Genomic DNA, 13,704 nt, shown 5'->3' on the forward strand with positions numbered 1-13,704 from the left:
CTTACAATTAGGAAATGACTCAGATTCTAGGCTTGGCTCTGTGACTAGCTGTGTGATGGAGGTAAGTCAGTCACCCTTGGACACCTCAGCTTTCTCATGTAAGCATGGTATAATCTGGAGACCAGGCTTAGATGAGTTGCTAGTGGTAAGGCACCTGGCATCCAGGTAAAGCACCTGACTCATCATAAGAACTTAAATAATAGCTGTCTGATTCATTATAGTTAAATGCTTGGGCTCATTGAAAAGTTGCATCTGCTATACTTGTATTTTGCTTGGGTTTTATTAAAGCCCGTAGTGTACTTTGGGGTTCAGGGTTTAACTACTTTTCACCCTCACTGAGGTTAATATTAGGTCTTGATCTTAGAAGCATTAATTTATGTGACACAAAGGAAATTATTGTGTGAATGCTGGCAAGTGCGCTCTCTGGCATCCCTGTGGAGCTCAGAGGACAACCTCAGGTTGTTGGTCCTCACTTTCCCCCTAGTTTGAGGCCAAGTCTTCATTTTTTGCTATTGTACTATGTGTGCCAGGCTAATTGACTCCAGATTCCCATGTTGCTATAGGAGCCCCGAGATTACAGTGTGTGCTACCATGTTCAGCTTTAGACAGACTCTTGAGATTTGAACTGAGGCCTCATGCTTATACAACAAACTATTTACTAAGCCATCTCCCTGGCCCAAATTATTATTATTTTTATTTTGAGATGGGGTTTCACGTAGCTATGGATAACCTTGAACTTCGGCTCCTTTCTCCAGTTTCCACCTCCTTAGTGCTGGGATTATAGGCATGTGCTACCACACCCACTTTCATACAGTGCTGGAGATCAAACCCAGGGTTTCCTACATGCCAGGAAACTGAGCTATGTCCCCATTTCTAAAAGGAAATAATTCTTAACAGGAAGATAATACTGAGGATAGAGTTTTAGTTTCTTTTTCTTTCTTTTTTTTTTTTGAGATAGAATCTTACTGTGTATCCAAGGCTGGCCTGGAACTCATGATCCTCCTGCCTCGCTCTCTTGAACCCTCATGCCCACTGGAGACTTTTTATAGGATAATGGAGGCACAGTCCTACCACTAGCTTACCTAGCTAAGTTGGGGGTATATATCTGTATCTCCTCCATTGCAGGGCTTGTGTTCAAGTTATATCACACACATTCTTGAAGCTGTTTGGGCAAAGAAGAGATTCATATTATTTATCAGAGAGTTTCCCTGGGAGTACACATCATCATGTATGTTGGCAAACTAACACCACATAGAAGAGATGCTTTGAATTTAATTCCTTCTTTTAGCATTATCTAGAAATATCTAGTAGGTGAAAAATTTGGATGATTCTTAACCATACGTCACTTGTAACAATGATCTTATAACTGGTTTCTCTTTCCAACACTGGAAGTTCCAGTGTTCCCGTCTTCTCTTGTTTCTGCCAGCAGGTGGGGTACTGGCTCCTTTTTAAGCCACAAGCCACCTGCCGGAAGACTGTTCAGTTCTTTTTCCCTCACTGCTGTGAGTCTTCTGTGTCCCTGTCCCCATTTTTAATCCCAGGAGAAACTGTTGAACACTGACCTAGGCAGGGTCAGAGCTGAGGTCAGGTGGGTGTCAGAGCTGAAGTGCCTCTGGGTTCTCCTGCCCCATATTGCTGAGCTAATGCTCTTATGTTTCATAGATGTTGAGTAACTTTAGTTTTACCAGAAATGCATGTAAATCTGTTTGGCAACAAGCGAAAGAAGTTTTCTTTGCATTTGGTCTAAACTTCTGGGTTAGAGGGAACAGTAAACTTGGGAAACCAAAACTTTATGCTAAAACAGATCTAGTTAAATAAAATAGAACTTTATAAAAATAAGATAGTAATAAGTTCTTGAAATTAAAAGTGTTCTTGGCGTTGAAACTAGAGGACAATTGTATTTATGGTGAGCACATTATTTTAAAAGCTGATTGACCGTCGGATCTTCATCTTGTACTAAGCAGTATGCTGGAACTGTTTTAGGGCTTGACTACTTGGAAGGAAATTATCAATTACATTTTTCTGGAATGAAAACTAAGTTTAGATTCCTGATTTTGAAACCATGGTGTGTGATATTGAAAGGCAATAATGCATTTGGAAATAGCTTTAAAAAAGCATTTATCATGTGTGAACATGTTGGGGGGTCATGCTACAGTGTGCATGAGGGAGTCAGAGGACAAGTTTTCAGGAATTGGTTCTCTCCTTCCACTATGTGAATCTTAGAGATTGAAATGAGGTCAACAGATTTGGTGGCAAATCTGGTGCCTTTACTCACTGAGTCATCTTCCTGACCCCTTGAGACCTTTTTATCTTATAAATGTATCTCAAGTGATGAGCTGGTGCTAGAAAGATGATTTATGAGATTTATAGACACCAAGGCAGATCAGAGATGAGACTGTTCTTCCACAGATTTTCCTCTTGATCTGTATTAAATTTTGAGCATTTGTGATAATGAAGTTTTAGGCTTATTTATTTTATGTAAAAACTGAAAAACTAGTAATAGTATGCATTTGATTCTCAGAGACAATAATGTCATACATCTTTCTTTTGCAATGTAAAAATTATAATGTTGTATGTTCCATGATCACCGCCTGATGTAGGCAACAATATAAAAGTCATTTCATGACCCCAGTAGAGGGGTAGACTGTATTGCCCTTGTTTAACATGAATCAGTCCCTTTAATGCAGTATCTGAGGGAGACCAGGAAGAGAGAGTTCTCTTTGTTTAAGTTTGTGCTATGGTTTTCTTGGGCAGTAAGTACAAAACTGAAGCTGGGAGCTTCAGCTCCTTGTGTGAAGCTTTTCTTTCTCACAGCAGAGTGTCTATTTAACATACAGGGAGTGGTTTCAAGTTCATTACGGAAGCTTATAGGCTAAAGTGCTCTGTGGGCTTGGCTGACTTGAATTGCCTTTAGGGAGCCTGCCAAAACTGAGCTTCAGAACAGGACTGCTTTCCCTGTTTATGTGGATTCCCAGGGTAGCCAGTTTCTCCCCTCTCGGCTTTCAGCTGCTTTGGGTATTAGTTTCATAGGAAGAATTCATTCTTTGGAGTAAAATGGAGCGACTTCTTTTCCCAGGGGCACCAGGTTGGTAGCACTTTGAACTTTCTGTTGTGTGTCAGATTTTTTTTTTTTTCTGTGCTCTTGGGGTTGATGGTATGACAGGCAGGGGAAGGCTTTGCTGTTGTTGCGTTCTTAGAAAAACAGCACGAGCTCCTTGATCCTGCAGAGGTCGGAGTTAGCGTTGCTCTGTATAAGATACACATTGTTTGACAATATTCGATCCAAGTGGGGCCAAGAGGAAACCCCATCCATGTGCTGGGTTTACAACGCACAGGGCTGTACTTGTTTCTGAGCACCTTCAGCTCCTCTTTTTGTGATTACCTTCTGTGTCTTCTCTGTCATCTTCTAGGCAAAACGGATTCTCTGCACGAGGGTTTTATTTCATGTTTTGTTTGTTTGAGCTAAGCCGCGTGCTGTACCCTAACAAGCCTCGTTTTTTCTGACCCCACTTGTCATGCAGTCTCCCTTTGGGCCTGCTCGTCAGAGTTGCAGTGGGACCAGCTGTCTTTTTCATCTTTACTTTGAAAATGCCCAGACTTTTCTAGAACTTCTCATTAAGTTCCTGCAGAACAATGGTTCTGGGTCGAGCATCCAGGTGGGCTCAGAATGGGATTTCGTCTTTGCTTGTTGTTTTTACTCACACACAAGTGGCTCCCTGGAATATGAGATCACCTCACAAATACATATGACCATAAAAATCGAGTATAATTTATAAGACTTGAAAGCAATGTTAATAGTAATAAAGGTATGAAGCCAATAAAATTAAGTGCCGAGAGAATAGCTTCCTTGATTTCATGAAGTTAAAGAGCCAGAGAGCAATTTTACTTTTGTTAATTTGCCCTCAGTGCAATCTGGCACGAGGCTCTTCGTGAGAATGGTTTAATGTGGTGATGTTTCACAGTTTGTACTATCTGTCTGCCTGTCTGTCTGTCTATCATTTATCTTCTATCTATTATCTATCTGTCATCTGTCAATCAATGAACCAATCAACCATTTGGTATCTCCATATATAGATCATATATATATGCTGTTGTTACATGTAGGTATGGTATTGTGTGATGATTAATTATCAAATGCTATTAATTTAAATCTTAAAGGAGAGCATTCTTAACCTGAGCATTGGTACCTGATGATTTTAAAGAAAAATGTTAAAGACATCTCCCCCGCAGATCACCTATTTGTGTTTCATGGGTATGGCTAACATCTTTAAAAGTTTACACAAAGCTTATGTGTCTTGGAGGTCTCAATTTCTGGGTTCTAAAGTCTTTCTAGAACAGAGTCACATGCTGCTGGTTGAAAACAGAAATAAGCAAAGTGACAGATAACAAGGCAAGTGGGAAACCACCTAAAAGCCAAATTTTGAGGGCCTTCCCAAAGCGTGTGCACATTAAAGTATGTTTCCTCTGAACATAGGAGATACGAAGGACACGCAGGAGTGTTCCAGAACTGCGATCAGAACTAAACTATCCGAGCAACCTGGGTCATTCCATCTTGAGGATGCGCACACTGTGGCACCATCCTCCTGTCAATGGCTTCGAGTCCTTGCGTCTGCTTTTGCGGCTCAAGTCGAGCAGACACCAGCACTTGCTTATTCTATACCATTGCATCTCAAGTTGAGCTTTGAGAAGATTCATCTTTATCCAGTGGGCTTTCTAGTTACCATTAAAGGTGCTCTAGATATCCCATACATATCGGATGGTTCTTGATGTGACTGATGACCCACAGGCATGTGATACCAATTTTCTTTTAAAGAAGCTAAATTTCAGAGTTGAAGACAATTACACCTTGACTTGGTTCATGCCTGAAACATTTCAGAAAAGTAGATGGAGGCAGAAGGAAAGCCTCAGAGGAAAAAAAAAAAAAGTAGTTAAGAGTAGTTATGGCATTCGAGGTGGTTTTCTGTTAATCCTGGGCAGACTTCACCTAATCAGCAAATTCTGTTCATGTCTCCGACCACTCAGCTCCCTGCTCCCCATCTTTGCTGTGGAGGCTTTGGGAGCCTCTTGAGCTGCATTGTGTGGCCCTGTCAGATTCACTCCGTGATGAGTTTATTAAAACTCTGAATCCTGTATTTTTTCTATCTCTGAACCTTGCTTTCGAGACACTAGCATGCATGGGTCTTGTGCTTATATTTGCCAGTGAGGGACCCTGTAATGCCATCCACCCTGGAAATTCACTTATTTTGTAATGATAGCAAGAACTAACTTGCTAGGATTGCAAAGGCGGAAGCTGGATTATCTCTCAGAGCTCAACTGAACACACCTTCTTCAGTTCCTTGTTTTAGTCTGAAGAACCCAGATTAAGTTTAAGCTGACGGGTCCTGGGCTGGTGTCAGGAATGGTCACAGTAGGAGCAGTAGCCATAGTAACAGTGATGACCACTCAAAAGGCATTTCCTCCCAGCACTTGGGAGGCGGATCTTTGTGAATTCAAGGCCAGCCTGGCCTACATAGTGAGTTCCAGGACAGCTGGGGCTACAAGGAGACCCTGTCTCAAAAAGACAAAATAATAAATGGAGTTCTTTTTGAAAGGTTAAAATCTCATTTAATATTATGTCTTTCAAGGCTTATATTGAATTCAATATTGTATAGCTATTAATTCAACAGCGAACCTAAAAATTTTATTGCCACTTTTGAAAGAGATATATCTCTGCTCTGGAAACTTCTATTGAGTATGTTAAAGCTGTAATGAAATGCATCTTCTAATAATAATAATAATAATAATAATAAAGCATTTCCTATTGTGGCCACACTTTTGGGCCTCATTCCATCCTCACAGCCATCCCTAAGAACTTCATTGTCTTAATGACCCCCATTTTGTAGATGAGAAACTGCCCCAGAAAGGTCTAATAAGGTCAAGCAGCAGTTGCAGTATTGGGTCTTAGAGGGAGCGCTATAGTGGGGGAAAGACCCATAGAGTTGCTTTCTTAGAAAATATCATCTGGTGTTTATTACTAAGGAGAAGCAGCTGTGTAAATGGTGGCATCTGTGCTGATATTCCTGCCAAAGCTGTGACCCCCCTGCCACTGAGTAAGGCATGCCCTCTGTGTCCTTTTTCCACCTAGGAAGGTGTGAGCCCATCCTGTGCTTTCCCACCTGCTCTGCTGGTGATCAGTGACAGGAACTCAGTGACCAATCACAGACTATAGAGGTTGTCTGTGGACCATTTGTGGGCTAGGGAGATGGCAGAGATAGGAGGATCCCCTGGGCTTTCAAATTAGTTCAAATATACTCTGTCTCAAAAAGTCAGGTGAGGCTGGGCATGGTGGGCACGACTTTAATCCCAGCACTCGGGAGGCGGAGGCAGGCTGATTGCTGTGAGAGTGAGGCCAGCCTGTCTACATAGCAGGCTAGCTGGGGCTACAGGGAAACCCTGTCTAAAAAAACAAAACAAACAGATAAACAAAAAATCAAGTGACTAAGGAAGATACCTAACATATATGTGTGCTTTGTGTGTGTGTACACCTGCACCCACTCATGTGCATCCCCTACCTGTCTCACACCATAAGACTGATGGCGGTCAGTGTACATGAAGAATAAGCCCTGTGCATTGTGTTCTGTCTTCTACTGACTAAAGCTAGTCTTGGAATTTTTTAGACATTTTAAGACTGAAATGATCAAACAATGAAAGCTAGGAACTTAGACCTCCTGGTTGTTTAGTTTTCTGTCCTCTTCATTCCTGCCCAACATGACTTCCTGCTGATAATGAAAACTCTGGTTATTCTGTGGGTCCCCAGGGCCTTCTGAAGTTCTGTGGAAAGCCAAGAATATGAGACATGACTTCACTTTAAAAACGCAAATATGCATTTGAAAAATGTTAGTCCAATAACTTATATTGGATTTTGCTAAAATATAAACATTTGGCAAATACATTTAGAAATAATAACAATGTATGGTAATGTGGCCCAGGAAGAAAAAAGAGCTGATAATATAGCCCAGGCTGACTGGAACTCAATATGTAGCCTAGGATGACCTTAAACTACTGATCCTCCTGCCCCCACCTCCAAAGTGCTGAGATTATAGGTGTATGTTATCACACCCAGTTTATGCAGTGCTGGGGACTGAATCCAGTACTTCATGCATGATAGTCAAGCTTTCTACCAATTGAACTCCCATACCCAGCCTTAAGAGTGATTTTATTAGTCTCAAAAAATTTTTTAACATTTTTTATTTTTATATGTATGAATGTATTGCTTGCATGTATATAAGTGCACCCGTATTGTGCATTACCCATGGATCTCAGGAGAGGGAGTTGGATCCCCTGGAGCTGGAGTTACAGATGGTTGTCAGCTACCATGTGGGTGCTGGGAATCTAACCCTGGTCCTCTGCAGGAACAGCCAATACTCTTAACCACTGAGCCATCTCTCCAGGACCCTACTCTCAAGGAATTTTAATATAATAGAAGAAGAAGAAGAAGATGATGATGATTGGTGTTACTTGTGTACTTGTGTGGTGCCCTTGCCTGTGTGAGTGTGTGTAGAGGCCAGAGGTTGATATTGGGGTGGCTTCCTCAATGGCTTTTCCACATTATTTTTATTTTTAGACTAGGTCTCACCAAACCTGAAGCTCACTATTTTGGCCAGATTGACTGGCCAGTGAGCCCCCAGGACCCACCTATCTGTGCCCCAGCACTGGGATTGCAGGTGCCTGCCACCATGCCTGGATTTTATGTGGGATCCACACTCAGATTCTCATGTTTGTCTGGAAAGCACTTTACCCACTGAGCCTACACCCCAGCCCAAGAATGTACTATTTCAATAATATAAATGAAGATAGGCTAGGACTGACGGGTGAGGATGGAGGCAAGGTAAATCTTTACAAAGGTTAGGATGATTTTACTTTGAGGAACCATCTATTTTGCTGTACTTATGCATGTTAGAAGGTCGTGTTTCTGTTTTTCCACACTAAGAATCATATTTTAATCAGATGTTATAGTCAATTATAAGGTAGTTTATTTAGTAAAGGATGTGGAGAAGCTCACTTAGATACTGGCAACATCAGCCTTGGAAAGACCCTTGGATGTATTTCCCACAGTCCAGGTTGTCTTGATAACACTTGCTTATCCTGACAACAGGGGTGGTGTGTGGAAGAGCATCCTTAGAGGAGACAAAATAGGAAGACAGAAGAAATCTGAGACCAAGGCTTCATCATCCTCTTTCTCATTTTATAGACAACTCACTGAAGGCCTGCCTGCTAAGTGAGCCCTCAGGGCCACGGGCTCTAGTAGATGCCATCTTTTTGGAGTTCTTTGATTCTCCCACTGCTTTTCTTTTTAGTAGTTCACTCTGTCCAATTTAGCACGTTAGTGATGAATGAATTTATATTTCCTTTATTCTAGGTTGGGAAGAGTCAGCCCCTAATGCCATTCAGCCCTTACTGAATGCATTAAAGGCCGGTGACTACTTCCAGGGAAGTCTACCCCACCTCTAAGTGAAGCCGTGGTTCTCGCAACTGGTGTTTGGACATTTTGTTTTGGGAACCACACATCTGGTTCCCATGTTTATTCTGGAAGACAACAGTCATATGAGGCAACTGAAGGATATTTGATCCTTACTGAATCTTGGAAGTTTTATGTTGTTGGTTGATTTTTGTTTGTTTCTTTGTTTTCTTGAGACAAGGTCTCATGTAGCCTGGGCTGGTCTTAAATGCCTGATCTTCTTGCCACTACCACTTGAGTGCTGAGATTACAGTTGTACACCCACCATTGCTGGTTTGGAAATTGTTTCAAGGTTTTTTTTATTATTACATTGTGTGTGTGTGTGTGTGTGTTTCTGATTGTGTGTTAACCTGTGTGTGTGTGAGTGTGGCATAGTATGTATTTGAGGGTTAGTGGATAAACTGTGGGAGTTGATTCTCTCCTTTTATCGTTTGGCTCTGGGGAATTGAACTCATATCCTCAGGCTTGGCAGCAAGCTAAGCCATCTTGCTAGCCCTGGAAATTGTTTTGGGACAGCTTTCTTGATATTATATAATTGATATGTTATGAAGTTAAACCCTTTAGATCTGCGTTTTGTGGTGTTTAGCATGAACTTGAGTGACCATCACCATAGTCCATTTTTTGATACCATCAACGTTCTAAGAAGACACTCTTGTCTTCCTTTTCTTGGGCACCAGCTCTGGGCAGCCTTTAGTCTCCTTTCTGCCTGGAAAATTTGTCCATTCTAAACAAATTGCAGGAACTCAATCAGGAAATAAAAATCCTAGAATTATTTTTAAGATTTTATTATTTTTTATTTTATGTGTATGAATGTTTTGCCTGCATATATGTAAGTGAACTATGTGAGTGCCTGGTCTCCATGCTGGTCAGAAGATGGTATTAGATCCCCCGGAACTAGTTATGGACAGTTGTTACATAGAGTTACGGGCCCAAACCCGGGCCCTCTGCAAGAACAGCCAGTGCTCTTAACCACTGAGCCATCTCTCCAGCCCCAAATTCTCGGTGCTCAGAGACCACTGAGATGAACATGGCCTGGTTACTGTGGGGCACCTCTCTTCTCTAGTGTCCTGAAGTGTGAGATTAAGACAAAATAAAACCGTGTTGTCTCTTGCTTTACTAGATTAAGTTGCTTTGTCTTTAAGGGTTCTTAGTTTTTTGGGTTTTTTTTTTTTCGGTCTTTTTGAGACAGGGTCTCCCTGTAGCCCCAGCTGTCCTGGATTCACCACGGAGACCAGGCTGGCCTCAAACTCACAGAGATCCACCTGCCTCTGTCTTTCGAGTGCTGGGATTAAAGGCATGTGCCACCACACCTGGCTGGGTTCTTAGATTTTTTACTATTCAAAAATTTAAAAATAAATGAGACTATATAACTCATAGATATGCGATGGTTGTAGGCTATGTTGCAAAATTATTGGGTAGGCCACTGCTTATCAGTTGTTACCTTGAATGAACGGCTTAACTTTTCCAAGGTTCCATTTCAGTATCCCTAAAATAGAAATGATAATGCAAGTACTTACTTTAAAGTATTTTTTAAAAAGACTTAAATAATGTATATAAAATGTCAACTATATTGTTGACACAGTAGATGTATTAAATGAAAATTAATCATTGTCAATTGAAAATAAGCTATTTTTCATTTGTTATGAGTTTGTTTATTTCTAGTAAGGATTTGAATTGGCATACAAGAATATTTACATACTGTTAAACGCAAAGAAAGAAAGAAAACATTCAAACCAGGGATCACAGATAACAGTGTTGGTAGAAAGAAAGATATTATCAAAGGAAGGAATGAAGACAGCAGCATCTGTATAGCAAGCTCTCTTTTATCCTTCCCGTTCATCCCCCACTGTCTCCTTCCTCCTTCCTTCCTTCCATTTCTCTTTCTTTTCCTTCCCTTTTTCCTATGACACTGAGGATTAAATCTGGGGCCTGGTATGGCTAGACAAGTACTCTACCACTGAGTTACATTCCCAACTCTAACACAGAGGTTTTCTACTTCTCTTCCTCTTCCTCCTCCTCCTCTTCCTCCTTCTCCTCCCCCTCCCCCTCTCTTCCTCCTCTTCCTCCTCCTCTCTTCCTCCCCCTCCCCCTCCTCTTCCTCTTCTTCATCCTCCTCTTCCTCTTCTTCTAAAAGAATCTATTTTATTGCTGCTGTTGAGATAAGGTCTCACTCTGGAGCTCTGACTGACCTGGAACTTTTTATACAGATCATGAGACTGATCTTGAACTCAAAGAGATCCACCTGCATCTCCCTCCCAAGTGCTGGGATTATTGGCATGCACCTCCATGCTTAGCCACAGCAGGTTTTCAAAGAACATTCCTTTAATGTCTTTCCTTTTGGGATGAGAGAATAATGCCAAATTAGAAATGGGCAGAAACAGTCAAATGACAGCCTAGGCTGGGAAGAAAGAGCTTCCATCATTCTTCGTCTACTCTCACAGCTGTGGGAGATGACAAACTCAGCTGGAACTCAAAGGGGGGCAGAATCACACTAAATAGCTTAGCCCGTGTGTGTGTGTCTGTGTGTGTGTGTGTGTGTGTGTGTGCTTATTATGTGCTAACTAAAATCAGAACCCAAACGCAGAATCACACTAAATAGCTTAGCCCATGTGTGTGTGTCTGTGTGTGTGTGTGTCTGTGTGTGTGTGTGTGTGCTTATTATGTGCTAACTAAAATCAGAACCCAAACTGTCTCCAAAAGCATACAATTAGCAGGTAACATTGCTGAGTCAATGATTCCTTAATAATACTTCTGCTTCTCAGAATGCACTTACATATGTTAGACTGAAGCATACACACCTCATCTAAGTGTACAGTCAATATCCAGGGTACCTGATTTTCAGGGTACTTCCTGCATAGAGGAGCAAATGCTTAATGAGCCAGTCCCAGGCCATCAGCCTTAGCCCTCACCTACGTCATGTTCTTGCTCAAACATTCACTGTCTTGCTTTTGTGGTTTTGGTCATACATCTAACCCACTGGACCTGCTTCTTTTTCCGGGATTGGATTTCTGATCTGATAAGATTAGTAAACTCCTGTGTGTCTTCAAGGTCCCTTTCCAGTGGCAACTTTCCCAAGTCCTCAGATTGAACACTTCCTGCTCTGGATTCTCATCACACTTCTGTCATACTCAGAATTTACTGCCACCTCCCCAAGACTGTAAGCTGCTGAGGGAGACTTTGGTTTACCTTTATTACCCTAAACCCTATCCTACACCTGACACATGGTAACTGCTCAAAAGGTCAGAAGAGATAATACTGACCTGACTTCCTATGAATAACTAGCTATGCATGGTTTATGAGACATAATTTTGAATATAAAATATGTAGGCAAGACTACAAGACTAAGGGCCAGAGCAGATAACCACAAAGTCTAGCTCCTCCCAGAGCCAAAACAATAACACATGGGGATTAAGAGTACCAGGACCTTCTATTGTGTTATGATGCCCTTCATCCTGGCAATGAGCACTAACATCCCAAGGGAAGCAAGGGGCCCTTCTACTGGCCAAGGCTTTGCTGAAACCTACCACCTTTACTCAGAGAGATTTAGATAAAATGAGTGACATTTGACAATGTGATCAAATAACAAAGTTCACAATAGACTTATTACCAGTGCTTAGGAGAGTAAATTTTGATAAGCTATAATGGCCCAAAGTTTTGCATGTTTTAATGTGAGGCTTAAGTAGTTTTTTCATAGAATATGAATAGAGTTTGTTCCTCAATGCATGGATAGAGGGTTCTTTAAGAAAATGTTACCAAGGCAACAAAGGAGACAGTCGCTGTCTAAACAAAGACTCTGGATCTCACCAAGTGTTTGTGGTAATTCATAAAATCTTGCCCATATCTTGGGGCTCGGTAAATTGTTTAGCTGGCAAAATGTTGGCTTTGCAAGCATGATCCATGAATTGGATTCCCAGAAAACACGCACGCACACACGCACGCACGCACACACGCACAGAGTTGGCGTGGTGGCGGGCCTGTAACCCAGCACTGTGGAAGTGGCAGATGGCTGGCGCTCCCTGCTTAGTAAACCTAGCCTGCATGGTGAGGTCCAGGTCAGTGAGAAACCCTGTCTCAATAAAACATGGTGGATTGTTTTCTGAGGAAGGACAGCTGAGACTATCTTTTGGCCTCTGGGCATATACACACACCTAGTTCATTTCTCAAATGGATTCACAAAGGGTCCAACTGGATCATTGTCCTTGGAATGAGTGCTGGGGTGTCACATGGGGCTCTCCCTCTTGGAGATCTAGACTTCACATATACCCACTCTCCTCTTCGAATCCCACACTCCTGCATCTTACCTCCAGTTTCACTTTGCCAGTCTTCTCGAAGCAACTGGAGTCTTTGCCTTCCATGCAGGTTGTCACAGCGTCAGAGCCCAGCAAATCCATCTTTTCCTCCTTCCCCCTGGCTGGCGCAGGCCTAGGAGGCCTCCTCTGCTCAGAGTGGGCCCCGGAGGACTGGGCCAGGTCTGAAGGGACAAGGCAGCAGTGGCATTCTGAAGCCCAAGCAGATGGAAGGGTGTGTTTTCTGGGTCCTCTAGAAAGGTCCCCTCCAGAGTCCACCGACACAGGGTGGTGTGGGTGCTCCATCAGATTTAGGATTTCCTGGGGCTTATTCACTCTTGAATGTCTCACTGGGTGACTCTGAAATTAAGTGGATCACTCTGAAATATCCATGTTTCCATTTCATCCCCTGGATCAGCAGCGATATCTGTTCACAGCCCTAGGTTTGGGGTATTTGATAGGCCTGTTATTTTTCCAAGATTTTGTCAACCATATCTCACAATATGATGACTTTCAGATTGCTCTTCAACCTGTCCCTGTTTGCAGATGATATGTGGTTCACCTTCTTTGCTGCTCTGTGTTTGCCAACTGAACACGGTGTTCTGACTGTGACTGACTCTGAGGCTGGGTTTCTCAGCTGATTTCCAGGGGTCCTGCTAATGTGTAATTACACTGTATCAGCTTTGAAAGAGAAATAATATTAACATGTGGCATTCTTTTGATCATTGCAACTTTTAAAATTTATTTTTATTTTATGTGTCTGAGTATTTTACTGCATGTGTGTAAGTGCACCTGTGTCATGCAATGCCTGAGGAAGCCAGAAGAGGGCATCAGATCTCCTAGAACTGGAGTTTCAGTTGGTCCTTAGCTGCCATGTGGGTGCTGGGGTCCTCTGCAAAAGCAGCCAGTGCTCTTAACCAC

General features: G+C 42.1%; 1 protein-coding gene across 1 annotated transcript in view; it reads left to right on the plus strand.

The window, feature by feature from the left end:
* Nucleotides 1-2,947: 2,947 nt before the first annotated feature.
* Pld1 (phospholipase D1) overlaps nucleotides 2,948-13,704 on the plus strand; it is a 197,793-nt gene continuing 187,036 nt past the window's right edge. The window contains exon 1 of the mRNA XM_017797388.2: nucleotides 2,948-3,085. The gene's annotated coding sequence lies outside the window, so the exon portion shown is untranslated. The remainder of the gene's footprint in view (nucleotides 3,086-13,704) is intronic.

Source organism: Nannospalax galili, unplaced genomic scaffold, assembly GCF_000622305.1.
Source record: "Nannospalax galili isolate Female #2095 unplaced genomic scaffold, S.galili_v1.0 scaffold33, whole genome shotgun sequence".
In the NCBI taxonomy this organism is placed as follows: Eukaryota; Metazoa; Chordata; class Mammalia; order Rodentia; family Spalacidae; genus Nannospalax; species Nannospalax galili.